Source organism: Hemicordylus capensis, chromosome 2 (genome assembly GCF_027244095.1).
Source record: "Hemicordylus capensis ecotype Gifberg chromosome 2, rHemCap1.1.pri, whole genome shotgun sequence".
Classification (NCBI taxonomy): Eukaryota; Metazoa; Chordata; class Lepidosauria; order Squamata; family Cordylidae; genus Hemicordylus; species Hemicordylus capensis.
The window spans coordinates 123,363,261-123,378,971 of NC_069658.1; positions in this window are offsets into that span (position 1 = coordinate 123,363,261).

A 15,711-nucleotide genomic window follows, 5' to 3' on the forward strand; every position below is an offset into this window, starting at 1 on the left:
GCCCAACAGAGGCTGCTGATGCAGGCTTTTTCCTTGCTGCTGCCAATAAGTCATTCTAAGCAACAACAACAAAAAGGAACAAGGAAGGCTGAGTTTGCTATTGGACTGAGGTAATTACCAGTTGAGCCCAAACTTTGGACAGGTCCAAATGTAGCTCATAACTAGTTTGGAACTTTGGAGCTAGGGCCGTTCATACTGCAAACCTGAGGTGTGCTCTCCAACCGTTGCTGAGCTACAATTCCCATAATCCTCAGCCACAATAAAGTGCAGCTGGGATGATGATGGTGGTGGTGGTGGTGGTGGTGGGGCGGGGGGGGGGTTGTAGTTCAGCAAGAGCTGGTAGACCAAGGTTGTCTACCCCTGCTCTCAACTCTCTAATCACAAACTTTGGCTGCATTACTACTGAGACTGCTAAAGCCCCCTCTTTATTCCAACTGAGGTCGAGCGTCAGTATGGAGCTGCCATGATAGCTTAGTCCAGGCCTGCTGAGACTTACGTGCTTTTCATTTCCCTTGATATTTCTTTGTGGTTTGCTCTTTCTCCCTCAAGGGAGTTTTCCCTGACTTTCTATCTGTTCCTCCTTCCCTCAGGTACCATCTGTCCCCCACCTGCAGTGTCCTACCCATGTGCTTTTGCTCGCAGGGGGTTGTGCAGTAATGGTACATGCCTTCCCACTTGACTTCACAGTTACTAAGACTGCATAAAAATGTACATTAAAACAGCAGCCAGTGAATTGCAGACTGGCCACGCTGTAGTCCGTGGGAGAAGGAAAACTGGTTCTGTAAGTTTGTAGCACAAGCCAGCTGTGATGTTATGATCCCACCTCTCCCCAGTCCATGTACAATCTTGGTTTTAAAACCACCTATGGAATGATTTTTTTAAAAAGATGTAATATGTGCTAAACTGTCTTGGGCATTTTTTTAAAAAATTGAAAGACGGGATGTAGATATTTATAATAAGCAATCAGCCTTTTTAAACTGAGTATCCTTAAAAATTATACTGTAAGGTGACAAATGAACATTAAGTTGAATAAAGATAAAAATTGTGCTTTTTTATAAAGGTAAACATTTTTTTAAAAGGTAGACATAAATTATTATTTTTTTTTAAAAAAAACTTGAAACTTGTGGGGCGGGGCAAAATGTATGACTGAACCAGTGCTAATAATTGGTAAGAACATCTGTTTTTAAAAAGCAAAGTAGAAAGAAAATTGTACCCACCCTATGATGGGTACGTTTTAGACTGTGAGCTCCTTGAGGGCACAGAACCATATTATTAACTTTTTATTGAAAAGTGGAATATAAATAGTAGCAGGAGGAGGAGGAGGAGGAGAAGCAGTCTTCAGGAAAGGACATTGAATGAAACATGAATTGAACTAACTACTCATGGCATTTCCAGATATCTACCACACACATGAACTATGCAGACATACCTTAAGGACACAATTTCCAGGAAGTCCTCCAGCAAAAAAGGCCCAATGGAATCTCCTCTTGCGCAACTTCCCTTCATTTCAAGCAAGATAACTTCCTAGAAGATATAGAGGTCATTCACACATAGTCATTCACAATCAACTATGAGGTAATTCACACAATCAAAAACTGCATTCTATCCAGATTTGGGAGCTGTATGTGCTCACAGTTTTCAGTTGTGTGGAAGCAGGCTTGGAGGAAACCTGGGTAGCTTTTCCTCCTACCTTGCTCCCACACAACCACTTCTACCCAGGTTTTCCCTCTGACCTTGCTTCCACACAACTAGAAATTGGGAGCACACACAGTTCCCAAACTCAGGTAGAACACAGTTTTTGATTCTGTGAATGACCTCATAGTTTATTTGGAGGAGCAAAGGAGAGATTTCTTAAGAATTCAAAAGAGTTTGGCAAGCAATGTATTACTGCAAAAGGATGAATTGGGAACTTGGTAAAGAACAGTCTGCTTTGAAAGACTTGTGCTTCTCCAACCATTTAAAGAAAATGTGTGAATTTCTCTAGGGAGAATAACAGAGATGGAGGAGGAGAAATGTTCAGTTATGCTTGTTTAGTTTTTCCAGTTTGGATTTGAGATCTGTCCCATCTCTGGCACCCCCTCAGGCATCCCCCAGAACCCAAGGAGCAGAGGTCACACAGGACCAGAGCCAAGCTCCAACATCAGAGGCCGAGTGCCCATACGACTGCCTGAGGCCTCTCTCCCAGTGGACTTAATTGGGAAGAGGGGAAGGCAGCTTAGGTGCCTGCCTCAGAAGGGGGCCAGTCTGAGCTCCAAGACACTATGAGACTCCGGGTCCCTATATAAACATCTCATTCAGGGCTTGAACTTTGCTGCTGCAACAGCTCCACATAGAAATCTGAAAGGCTTCAGCCCCAGCCACTGGCCACAACCCTTGTCTGTCTCTTCCTCATCTTGGTTCCTAGCTTCACATCTGGGCTGAGCTCCTGGATTTCAGGCCTTGCTGATCTATACCAGCCCTCCATGGTCTGCTGGAACCAGGCACAGAAAGGCCACATTGCCCTGTTTCATGGTAGGACTATCTGTGGAGTTACCTGGGAATAAAATTAAGACTCATGTGAGGCAGAAAAGATTAGAGTGTTGTCAAAGACCAGTCTAGGGATTGAAACATGAGAAGTGCTAAACACTAGTATTTCACTCCCAGCTATTTTCTTGTAGATTCAGTAGCCAGTGGGCAGAACCTTTTGTGATTCTTTGATTTGTTTCATTTGTCCCATATAATTGGCTAGCTTTTCTGAAATACTGTCTCCCAAATAAAAATGGAAAGGGTGGAGGACGAGGGAAGCTGAGAAAATGACCTTAAAAAATTAAATTAAATTTTAAAAAACCATTCACTCTAGATCAGTATTTCATACCCCAAGAGTTGTAGCTCACTCTATAGAAAATATTTTATTTTAGACAGGATTTAAGTCAGGAGGCTGCTACTCAAGCTGTGATATTTGAATTATGAATTCATGGCTTATCAATAAAAACGTATTGACTTTCATGAAGGTTGTCTAGTACAGCAGTGCAAACATTTACTTACATCATGTTTCCTGCTGATAAACTGCAGTTGCTAATGGTTTGTTAATTAAATCTTAGTTAAGCTTTGTCCTTCCTGCTTCTGAGCAAACCTTTAGCATTTGAGGTTGCAATGTGCGTGCATCAGTCAACACGTAGACACTGAATAAAGCTCTTGTTTAGGTAATAAGATAAGGAGGTACTGTCTCCACATTTCAGTTTTAGCTGCCTCAGAGGTACCGTTTCCCAAGATTCCTAGCTGTTGCTTGTTCAGGCAGGTCTGTGGCTTGTGCTGCATATTAATTCCTGTCCAACACGGGAATTCGATTTGTACTGTACATTTCATTTCTTCACAGATTTAGATTTATTTCATGTTCTCTGCTTTTAATTAACTCTCTGGCACAGCTGCTGGACAGGATATAAAAACTCATTGCTCTCCCTGTGTTATGAGCATACCACCAATCATTTACCACTTAGATGGTGGTGCAGGAGCTATCAGTTTCTATGGCAACCAGAACCGTGGTGATTGATTCCTTGCCAGTATGGCATCACCACAGGGAGTGAAGCCTCTGTGTTTTTTTTGTTTTTTTGTTTTTATATGCTTGCAACATCCATCTAATTAAAATGGGATTAGAGAATCATCCTTGTATATGTTCAACAACTGAACTGAAATCCATTAGTGTAAATGTTGTCAGTATTAAACCCAGTAGTCAGAGTATTCATGAAGAAATAGTTGATTTGCATTTTGGTATTTTTGCAAATGGGGAAAAAGAAATGGGGGGCGGGGAAACACTCACAGCGTCATTATTATGGCTAAACATGTCTCCTTTTTAAAAAGTGTAGCCTTTGACTGATGATAGCGCTTTATGCACACCTCACTTCCTAATCTGAGCAGTGAACCCAGGAAGCAAAGCAAAGGCAGCAGGATATTACAGCTTGGATGACACTGCAGTGTGTAACCTGGAAAAAACCCACCCTGCACCAGTCTTGGCTCTCAAAATTGTTTAATTAATTTAGCATGAATGAATTATTTACTTGTCAATAGCCTTTTTAATTCATATGATCAATTTTTAGTGTTGGCATTCCCTGAGAGAAAATTAACCCTTGTGCTTTCATAATTTTTGTCCCCTTCCATTGAGCATTCTCCAAGCCCTCTAAAAGTTACTTGGAATTTTGTGAAGCCTTACAAATCAGGTAAGATGACAGATATGTGGTATGCAAGGCGATTCCAGATGAAAAGAGAAGCCCAGGGATTTTGTTAAAGGCTAAAAGAAAAACCTGATTCTTTGGAGGATTTCTAGATAAAAATGCAAAGAAAAAAAGGAGGAGGAAAGGATGCAGGGCGACAGATCTGGTACGATTTTTCCTCCTTTTTTGTATTACTGTTTCTTCTACAGTGCGCTGACAAAATAGTCTCTTAACGTGAAAATGACAGTTTGCAGTAATCGTCTCATATCTGTGTGTATTTCATTTTTGCAACAGAGCACTCCGTTGTAAAACTTAAAGCCATTTTATAAATCATAGATGAACAATGACCCTTGGGATGTTATGTAAAAAATCCATTAATATTTGTCACATGACCAGTTTAGGAAATAATACATTTTGCTGGAGGCAAAAAGGAGGCAAATAAAACCACACGCAAAGGGCATAAGTGAATAGTTGATGTCAGCATTATTGTGGTTGTAGTTGACTGATTCTGGGGAAATAATGGCTCATGAAAAGATAGAGGTGGGAAAGACACCAATGGCCATGTTCTGAAAGGAGGGGGATCTGCTCAGTATATCTGGTGTCAAACACAGAAAGCGTAGAACACGAACTCATAGAATCCAGGGCTTGAAGACAGCCACAGAAAGCGAACATAAGAACACAAGGACATCCCTGCTGGATTAGGCCCAAGGCATCACACAGTTTCACACAGTGGCCCACCAGATGCCAATGAGAAGCCCACAGGCAAAAGGTGAGGGCATGCCCTCTCTCCTGCTGTTGCTCCCCTGCATCTGCCCAGTTCTGGGCCTTTATAGGAGTGCAGCCTGTGTCCTCAGTTTTCTAGAAGCCCAGCAGAGGTGAGGAAGCACCCAGCTGCTACCCCCTTCAGTGCTGCCTGGGGTGAGAGGCCAGGTGAGTGCTGTTGGTTTCTTCTGCTGTTACCTGCCTGCTCCTGCTTCCCCTGTGGGACTGTGGCCTGCTGCCTCTGTGCAATATCTGAGGGGAGTGTGTGGGTTGTGTGTGCAGGGCCGGAAGCAGCTCCTGAGTGACTCAGCAGTTCCTGGGGTCACCTGCCCAGTTCTGGGCCTTTATTGGAGATCTGCCTGTGGCAGTGGGCCCACCACTGGTGGAGTCACCCCCGAAGGGGTGACACCAAAGGGGGTCACCCCTTTGGGGGAGCCATTCTGAGGAACAATGAGAGCAAGGGCTAGACTGTTTGGCCCAAGGTCCCTGGTTGGTTTGTAGAGGTGGGTGGGTATTTTAATTTGCCTTCTTTTTGAAATCCTGCATGAGTTGAGTTAATGTGTCTGCATCTGTCTGGAGATGGGGAGACAGAGGGTGTATCCACTGATTATGGGGCAGCTATTCTAGTGGTGGTGCGGAACAGAAGAAGTAGCATTGACAGGTCAGCAGGCCATTGCAGGGGAAGTGAAATCAGAAATCTAATTGCTCTCTCCCCTTCTGGCTGTCCTGCCAGCTCTTTGACCTTGGAAAGCATTGCTAACCACCCACAGAGCCTCGTCGTGCTCCTCTGTAATGCCAGGTCAGTCCAGAATAAACCTGAAATAATCCATGGTTTTATTCTGGATGAAGGGGCAGACCTGGTATGTATTATATAGACTTGGTTGGGAGTGATTGGTGGCCCAGTATGGTCCCAGCTTATTCCTCCAGGATACTCTGTTAAGGAGCAGGGGAGGGGAAGTGGGCAGGGAGGTGGAGAGACTGTGGTCTACAAGAACAATATCTCCCTGACCAGGATCCCTGTCGAAGTGTCTGACCATATTGAATGTGTGTACCTAAGTTTGGGGACCAGGGATAGACTAGGACTTCTGTTAGTGTACTGATCACCCTGCTGCCCGACTGATTCCCTAACTGAGCTGATAGACTTGGTCTCGGGTTTGGCATTGGAGTCTCCCAGGCTTGTGGTGCTTGGGGACTTCAATGTTCACTTTGGGACCAATTTATCCGGGGCGGCTCAGGAGTTCATAGTGGCCATGATGACTATGGGCCTGTCCCAGGTGGTCTCGGGATTGATGCATATTGCTGGTCATACGCTTGATCTGGTCTTTCATTCTGAACAGAGTGGTGTTCCATGGATGGGGACTCCTGTGATTTCCCCATTGTCATGGATGGACCACCATCTGGTTGAGGTTGGACTCACAACCACATCTCACTTCTGCCCATTAGGATGGTCCACCTGAGAAGGTTACTGGATTCAAGAGGTTTCCAAGAAGCCTTGGAGGGATTTAGTGTTGGCTCTGCTGGTGACCCTATCGACACTCTGATGGAGAACTGGAATAATCAACTCAACAGGGCAGTGGACACGATAGTTCCTAAGCGTCCTCTCTGACCTGCTTCGAAATTGGCCCCTTAGTATATGGAAGAACTACGGGGGCTAAAGCGGCAAGGTAGACGACTAGAGTGCAAGCGGAGGACAACATGACTCAAATCTGACAGATTATTACGTAGAGAGCATTTGAAGATCTATGCTCAGGCAATACATGTGGAAAAGAAGCGATTCTTTTCCTCCCATATCGCATCTGCAATTTCACGTCCGGCAGAGTTGTTCAGGGTCGTGAAGGGGCTAATGTGCACCCCTTCCCACTCAAATCAGTACTTAGAACCAACAATTACTCTCTGTGACATTTTTAATGAGTTTTTTGTGGACAGATATCTCGTATTCGGGCTGACTTGGATTCAAACACCACAATTGTTGGAGAGTCTGATGCTGAGGTGTCTAGCAGCTCCTCTTATGTGTTGACACTGGATCAGTTTCAGTTTGTGACTCCTGAGGATGTGGACAAGTTGCTTGGAATGGTGCAGCCTACCACCTGCCCTCTTGATCCTTGCCTGACATGGTTTATAATATCTGGCAAGGAGGCTGTTGTAGAGGGCCTGGTAGAGATCATAAATGCTTCTCTGAGGGAGAGCAGGATGCCTCCTTATCTTAAAGAGGCAATCATTAGACCAGTTCTGAAGAAGTCTGCCTTGGATCCCTCAGAGTTAAATAATTACAGACCTATCTCCAACCTTCCATGGTTAGGCAAGGTGATTGAGAAGGTGGTGGCCTCCCAGCTCCAGGAGGTCTTGGAGGAAACTGATTATCTAGACCCATTTCAAACTGGCTTTTGGGTGAGCTATGGGGTGGAGACTGCCTTGGTCAATCTGATGGATGATATCCAATTGGGAATCTGTTGGTCCTTTTGGATCTCTTGGCGGCTTCGATACTATTGACCATAGTATTCTTCTGGAGCATCTGAGGGGATTGGGGTGGGAGGCACTGCTTTGCAGTGGTTCCACTCCTACCTCACCGGAAGATTCCAGATGGTGTCTCTTGGAGACTGTTGTTCTTCAAAATCTGAACTTTTGTATGGTGTCCATAAGGGCTCCATATTGTCTCCAATGTTGTTTAACATCTACATGAAACCGCTGGAAGAGATTATCAGGGGATTTGGTGCAGGGTGTTATCAGTATGCTGATGACACCCAAATCTATTTCTCCATGTCAGCATCATCAGGAGAGGGCATAACCTCCCTAAACGCCTGCCTGGAAGCAGTAATGGGCTGGATGAGAGATAACAAACTGAGGCTGAATCCAGATAAGACGGAGGTACTTATTGTGCAGGGTTGGAACTCGGGAGACGATTTTGATCTGCCGGTTCCAGATGGGGTCATGCTCCCTCAGAAGGAACAGGTGCACAGTCTGCGGGTGCTTCTGGATCTGAACCTCTCCCTGGTGTCCCAGGTTGAGGCGTTGACCAGAGGTCCTATTTATCAGCTTCAGCTGATATGCCAGCTGTGTCCGTTTCTTGGGATGAACGACCTCAAAACAGTGGTACATCTGCTGTTAACCTCTAGGCTGGATTACTGCAATGCACTCTATGTGGGGCTGCCTTTGTATGTAGTCCAGAAACTGCAGTTGGTTCAGAACGCGGCAGCCAGGTTGGCAGAGGCGTATCTAGGGAAAATAGTGCCTAGGGCAAGCACTGAAATTGCGCCCCCTGTCCAAGCATCTGACACCCATTTTTCAGATAACTTTACCATAATATCAGCTGAAAAATACAAGTCAGGCTCGTTAATCTTTTAATATTTCAAAAACTATTTAGCAGTGGACTTAGCCAGATCAAAAAATGCTGGGAAACTACAAATTTCAGTATGCTGGGGCTCATGAAATACCCAAATACTATGTGGAGGTGTACTTGGAAAACTAGAAGTGCCCGTCTAATTCTCTACTATGCATTGTAGCATCACTGTTACATAAGTTTTAAAAATCAATGGAGAATTTGACTTTTCCCAGATACTCTGAAAATAATTAAAGGATATGCAGAGTCAACTGTGTCACTGCTTGGAATATATTCTAGTCTTTCAGAAAGACAGTTAAAATGAGAGAAAGAGAGCAAGAAACTCCCAGTGGGCCTTAATATTAAGGATTTCACACTGATTCAAAGACAAACTCACCATTAATAGCCATATTAGCAAGACATCACATTTAACTCACTTATCACAAGAAGCAAAGTAAGAGCAAATGAATACAATCCTAGCTCATAAGCGTCAGCTCAGTATTCACAAGCCCTGATTCTCTGTAGATAGTGTCAATCTGAATATGTGTACAGTGTCTTATATTATATTAATTAAAAATTTTTTTTAACCTGTAGCCCCTTTGGGGGGCTTCCTAAAGTCTGTGGGGTTTTTTTTGCAAAGGTTCCCCCTCTCCCTACTGGCCTCTAGGGCCTCACAGGTACCATCTGAGCATGTGCGGTGGCCAATTTTAAAAATAATCTTTTTTTTTTTTTAAAAAAAAGGCCACTGTAAACAAAATGGCCACCGTGCATGCTCAAATGGCCTCTGCAAGGCCTGGCATGACCTAGGGCCTCACAGAGGTCATTTGAGCATGCACGGTGGCCATTTTGTTTTTGGTAGCCATTTTTTTTAAAATTAATTTTACAAAATGGCGCCCCCCCTTCAAGTGGCACCCGGGGCACGTGCCCTGCCTGCCCCACCCTAGATACACCCCTGCAGGTTGGTCTCTAGGTCATCTAGGAGAGACCATATTACTCCTGTGTTGAAGGAATTGCACTGGCTGCTGATATGTTTCAGGCAAAATACAAGGTACTGGTCATTACCTATAAAGCCCTAAACAGCTTAGGCCCTGGGTATTTAAGAGAACATCTTTTTCGCCATGAGCCCCACTGCCTGCTAAGATCATCTGGAGAGGTTGGCCTGTGACTGCCACCAACTCATCTGGCAGCTACTCAGGAACGGACCTTTCCCATTGCAGTCCCTGGACTTTGGAATGCTCTCCCTGTTGAAATAAGAGCCTCCCCATCTCTGGCAACTTTTAAAGACACTGAAGACACATTTATTCACTCAGGCTTTTAATTAGATTTATAGTTTTAAATAATTTTAATACTGCTTTTTAAATGTGTTTAATCTTTTAAATGATATTGTTTATTGATTTAATGTTTTAAATTATTTTAATTGTAAATTGCCCAGAGATGCAAGTTTTGGGTGGTATAGAAATATTTTAAATACATTTGAATAAAATAAATATACTGGTTTTTAGAGGCATCTTGCCTCTGAGGCTGGTGGTAGCCTATAGTCACTAGTTGCCATTGATTGACCTGTCCTCCATGAATTTGTATTGAGCCTCTTTTAAAGCCATCCAAGCTAGTGCACATCACTACATCCTGTGGCTGGGAATACCATAGATTAATTATGTGGTGTGTGGGAAAGGACTTCCTTCTGTTGGTCCTAGATTTCCTGGCCTTCAGTTTCATGGGATGACCCCTGGTTCCAGTGTTGTGAGAGAGGAAGAAAAAATTATCTCTGTCCACTCTCTCTGCTCCATGCAGAATTGTATATACCTCTATTATGTCTCCCTGTAAGTGCCTCTTTTCCAAAATAAAAGCCCCAGATTCTGTAGCTTTGCCTCATAAGGAAGGTGCTCCAAGCCCCTGATCATCTTGGTTGCCCCCATCTGCTCCTTTTCCAGTTCTTTCCAGTGCCCTCTTCTGCACCTTTTTCAGTTCCAGTCCAAGAGAAGGCATGTTGTGATTACATGAAACATAGCAACAGCATAGAACACAAATTCATAGAATTCAGGGCTTGAAGATAGCCACAGAAAGAGAAAGTGCATTGTGATTACCATTAATTAGATCAAAAGGAGCAGGGACATTGCTAGGGGAAAAGGCGCCCGTTTTCACCCCTCTCCCCAGTGGCCCCTTGGAGTGAGGGAGATAATGAAGAAAATAGGGAAAGGTGGAACTGGGGAGCTCTTAGGAGCTGGGCCCATTCTTTGAACCCATTTGCTCAAGTATAGCTACACCTCTGATGTGGAGGCTGGCCTGGACATAGGTGTTTCAAATACTGGAGATAATGAAAAAAGAATGGCTGCCAAGACAGCAGCTTTCTGACCACAATAGGGACCCACCACACAACTTGAAAGCTAGCCCTGATGGTGTAGAACGATGAGACTGCTGCAGAATTACTCCTCTTCCATGCAGCTGTGCAGCACTCTTTTCATTGTTTCAAAGTTGTGCTACAGCCCCAGCAAGCCTTTAATGTCAAGAGTGAGCTGTCTGGCATCTCAGTCACTGTTGTAATTGTTGGGTTATTACCTAGAGTAGGGCTGCACAACGTCAGCCCTCTTGCAGATGTTGGACTACAATCCAACATCCCTGATTATTAGCCACTATGGTTGGGAATGATGTAGTTCAAAAAGAGCTGGAGGGCCGAAGGTGTGCAGCCCCGACCTAGAGAATATTCAGGGCCCTGGTATTTTTCTTTTCTTTTCACTGGATGATAAATGAGTTAGGAATGTGTTCCAGATCTTTCTGGGACCACATTCTATTGAACTCGGCAAATTATCTGCAAGTGATATTGTTACACTATGCAAAAAGGAGGCTAACCTGGGCTATCAATATGCTAGGCTTTCCAGATGTCTTCCTTTACCACTTCAGCGGTGCAGGGCTCTCTGGTTTATTGAGAACCACAGTAAAGTTAGGAGATAAGTGGACTTAAGTGTGGAAGTGGAAGATAAGTATAGGTGGCACTTGAAATTGCTTATTTAGGCAGAGATCTTTTAAAAATATATCAAAAGTGAAGCTGCAATTGGAGAGAGAAGGGAGCTTTAAAGTAAATCTTCAGATATGTATTGATCACATTCTACTAATGAGTGCTGTGCTTGGGGAACATATTTATGAAGTGTGCTTAGATTAACTTCATACATTTCAGGGAGAGTGTGGTCGCTACCAAAAAAGCTCTCTTACATGGGTGGAGCTCAGCATGAGAGGCTCCATCAGGTGGGAAATCTGCACCAAAGCACTGACCTGGCTGCAGCTGCCTGCTGCTCCCCTCTGGCATTGGTTTTGTGGCCAGAGATGGTTAGGCAGGTTGCTTGGGAGCCAGACCAACCAACAAAATAACCTCGATTTTTAAATGGTTATATTTGGTTGTGGTTTTGTAAACTATCCAGAGTTGTTGGTTGGGGCAGTATAGAAATGTAATAAATTAAATTAGCAGTGTGGGCTGGCAGTGTGGCTGGATGGCTTGTGAGTGCAGAGAGCAGCTTGCTTGCCCAACACCTTCTCTTAGCTGCATTGGATTGCTGCCTGTTGCCACAATCTTCTTCCTCTGAGAAGGGAGCAAGCAAGCATGAGCAATGCCACTGCTATTTGCAACAGGGAAGGAGGGACGGAGGTGGAGGCCTATGGCAGTAGCAGCTATAGTGGTGCCATACCTTTTCTCCTGTCAGTGTTGTTATATGCAACCTCAAACGCCTCCACTTCCAGGTGCCTGGTCTCTCCTGCCCCAATATGCATGTGTGCACTCTGCACACAACAATTTTTATTTTTGTTTTATAAAGAAAGAGGGGGAATAGCTGGAAAACTGGGCAGGGAGCAGGAAAATTAGCATTCACTTCCTTTTCTTGGCAACCAGGATGGAAGTGGCAGGAGGAAGGAGACCATCTCACCAGGCTAGGTGAATCATTTTCTGATTGCCTTGCACTTCACCATAGGGAAGCAGTATTCACTGACAATTACACTGCCTATAAATGAAGTAGATCTTAGAACAGTTTTGGAAAGATACTTTGCTCAATTTCAGGTGTGTCTGAAATTCCCCTGCCCAGTATAAACATGGGAATTTATCATTGTTTATATAAAGATGAATGTATTGCTTATTTCCATATTTTTCTTAATATAAATATGGGGAAAGCAATACGTGCATAAAATATAAGAGTTTTAAAATATTGCCTATGAGAAAGCTATCCCACCCCGCTAAATTCACAGAATATGCACAAGCCCTTAGAGAGGCACTGTGCCCTATCTGGAGATGCAATGTAATGGAAAACTCAGAGGCGTAGGCTCTACTATATTTTCTTAACACAATCTCAACTATGGAACGAGTGCCATCGTCACTTTCGTGGAACTATATAAAAGTTACATTAAAAACAACCACCACCCTGGGACAATATGCAGGAAGTACTGAATGAACTGCTGAAATCAAATGCAAATTCTCCCGTGATTTGAAGAAGGATGGATCTGTTGGATATTTCTCTTGAATATGATTCATCTTTTTCTCAAAAGCAGAAACATTTCTGCATATTACATATAGCTTGCGCAATTGAATGTATTATCTGGCAACAGAAAACAGAAAAAGTCCCAATGGGCCACAAATAGATTTTAGCTGCTTTGCTGTTCACCACCAAGAAAGAACAGGCTTATAGTCCAGGATCTAATGATGCTTTTATTTGGAATTTTAAAACACCGGGATCTTATGAATGATTTGAGGTAGATTGTTACCTGCATTTTCTAAAGCCTCATCTTTGCTTCAAGAGTCACTGCCTACAATCCTGTAGTCAGGTTGCTTAAATGCCTTTTATTTCAATAGGATTTAACTCTCCTAATGATATACAAGCCTGAAAACAGTAGGAATGTGCATGAATTGATTTTTTGATTCGATTTGTACCTGAATTGACCCCTGATTTGTTTTGAGTCCAAATCTGCCCCCCGAAACACCCCAGATTCTATTTGGAGCTGAATCAATCCAAATCTGAATTGATTTGGGGCATAAAAGGGAGTTCTCTGGGCAAAAGAGTGTGGTGGGTAGTAGTGGCCAGTGGGTGGAAGCTACCACCCAAATTCAAAGAAATTGGCCAAAGGGGTGATTTTTAATAGATTTCTAAGGTTTGCATGTCTTTAAACCTTTTCCCATAGGGAGTAATAGGGATTTCAGCAGCCCCATAACTCCATGTGGGGGGCACCAGGGTGGGCCAGAGTGGGTTGTGGTATAATGCACATGAGGTGCCCCCCCCAACCACAAGCCCATGGGGTACTGGGTTTTGTTATTTTCAGTTTTTGAGGTGTTCTGAGAGTGAATTCCTGGGTCCAAAATGATAGTGGATTCTATGTTCATTTCTCATTTTGCACCAAAGCTGATGAATGAACATCTTTGTTCATCTTCATTCATCATCTTTGGAGATTTGTTCTGTCTACAAATCGCCTGAATCAGCTAGATTCGGATACAAATCATTTTGTACCCAAATCGATTCGCACATCCCTAGAAAACAGTAGTTTCAGCTGGTCTTCCTACATAAGTTGTGCGGGGACCTCATACGGCTGTGTGAGACACCTGACACTGAACCAACTGAGCCTCTCATTCTGAACTGACTGATATCAAGCAACTGCTGGATTTGGACAGACCCTGTAGTACATGTAAAACTCTGTAGTACATGCAAAAACCTAGTCTTGGATTCAGGTAAATACAATAAAAACAGCCCTGCTGGAGCAGACTGGTGGTCAACAGAGCTCAGCATCATGTTTCCCACAGTGATAATTCAGATGCCTCATGAAATCCCACAAGGAGGACATGAATAATTCTCCTACCCCTATTGCCCCCCCCCCCACACCCCAGCAACTGGTATTCAGTGACGTGAAATCTCTAAACATGGTGGTTCTGTTCAGCTCTCATGGCTAATAACTATTGGCAAACCTATTTTCCATTAATTTGTTTAATTCCATTTTAAAGCCATTTAAGTTAGTGGCCATAACCACATCTTGTGACAGTGAATTATTTAAGTTCACATAGGTTCACACTAGTAAATGTTTCAGTAAAAATATAAATGGCCAGTTAATCAAATACAACCAGTGTGAGACTGAAGGTAGTGTATAAAATGGCATATTTATTTATTCAACGTATTTGTATAACACCCACTACTGAAGTCTCTAGGCGGTTTACAGCAATAAAACAAACCAAGCAACTTTATCAGTTAAAACATAAAAAGATCAAATTAAAAGACCTATAAAAACTATCAAATAGCTAAAAAGCTTGGCTGAAGAGTTGTGTGTTTCCTAAAAGCCCGCAGGGCTGGAGCAGCTCTAATCTAGCCTCCTCAGGCAGTAAAGTTCACCTGGCTTCATCACTTTGTTCTTTTAGACGCCAGGTAAAGACCTTTTTGTTGACCTTTTAACAGACGCCAGGTAAAGACCTTTTTTGTTGACCTTTTGTTGACCTTTTGTTGGCCTTTTAAAAGCCTTTTAACTTTTGATCTGATTTTAACTGATTTTTAAAGAAATGTCTTTTAAATTATTTTGTATTGTATTTTGTATTATCTCTCTTCCCCCTTTTTTTGGTTTGTTATGATTTAATGTGTCGTGTGTTTTTCATCTCATGGTTTAATGTTGTCCGCCCAGGGAACAATTTGTTCTGGGGTGGCTAACAAATAAAGTGTATTATTATTGTTGTTATTTAATTACTCTCAGCAGGAAGTGCGTTCCACAGCTCCAGGGCAACTACAGAGAAGGCTTTCCTTTGACGTCACCAGATGAGCCAGCGGCACCTTCAGACAAACCTCCCCTGAAGGTCTTAATAGGTGGCGGGGTTCATAACGAAGAAGACATTCTCTTAAACAGCATCTTAGATCATATGCTTAGGAAGCAATGTATGTTTCTTTGGGCAATGGACTAGTTTTTCAGCCAATCAGCTAGTTTCCTAGTGAGGTTGTGGAGTCTTATTGACTGGTGGCTTTTAGGTAAGAATTGGCTATAGTTGTTTTCAGAATGGTTTTCATCACAATTATCTATCTTCTCCTGTATCTTTGGATTGCACCCAACATCATGGTCAGGCTGATGTCAGGGGTTGGCACTGTTGGCACTGCCAAGGACCCAAGGGCTCATTGCTGATGCCTCTGTGCCCAAGCCTTTATGTGATAGTGAGGTCAACCCAGGTACAGGGGCATAGCTAGGGGAGAGGGGGCCCGTATTCATCCCTCTCACTGGCGGCACCCCAGAGTGAGGGAGATAATGAAGAAAATAAGGAGGGGTAGAGCTGGAGAGCCCTGAGGAGCTGGGGGCCCATGTTCTTTGAACCCTTTTGCTCAATTATAGCTACACCCCTGCCCAGGTAGGAGGGTGAAAAATTTTGAGTACATAGACATTTGACATTAGTAAGAAGGGTAAGAAGGGGACATTGCTGCAGTTATAGTAATGGAGAGCAGTAAGTAAAAGGGC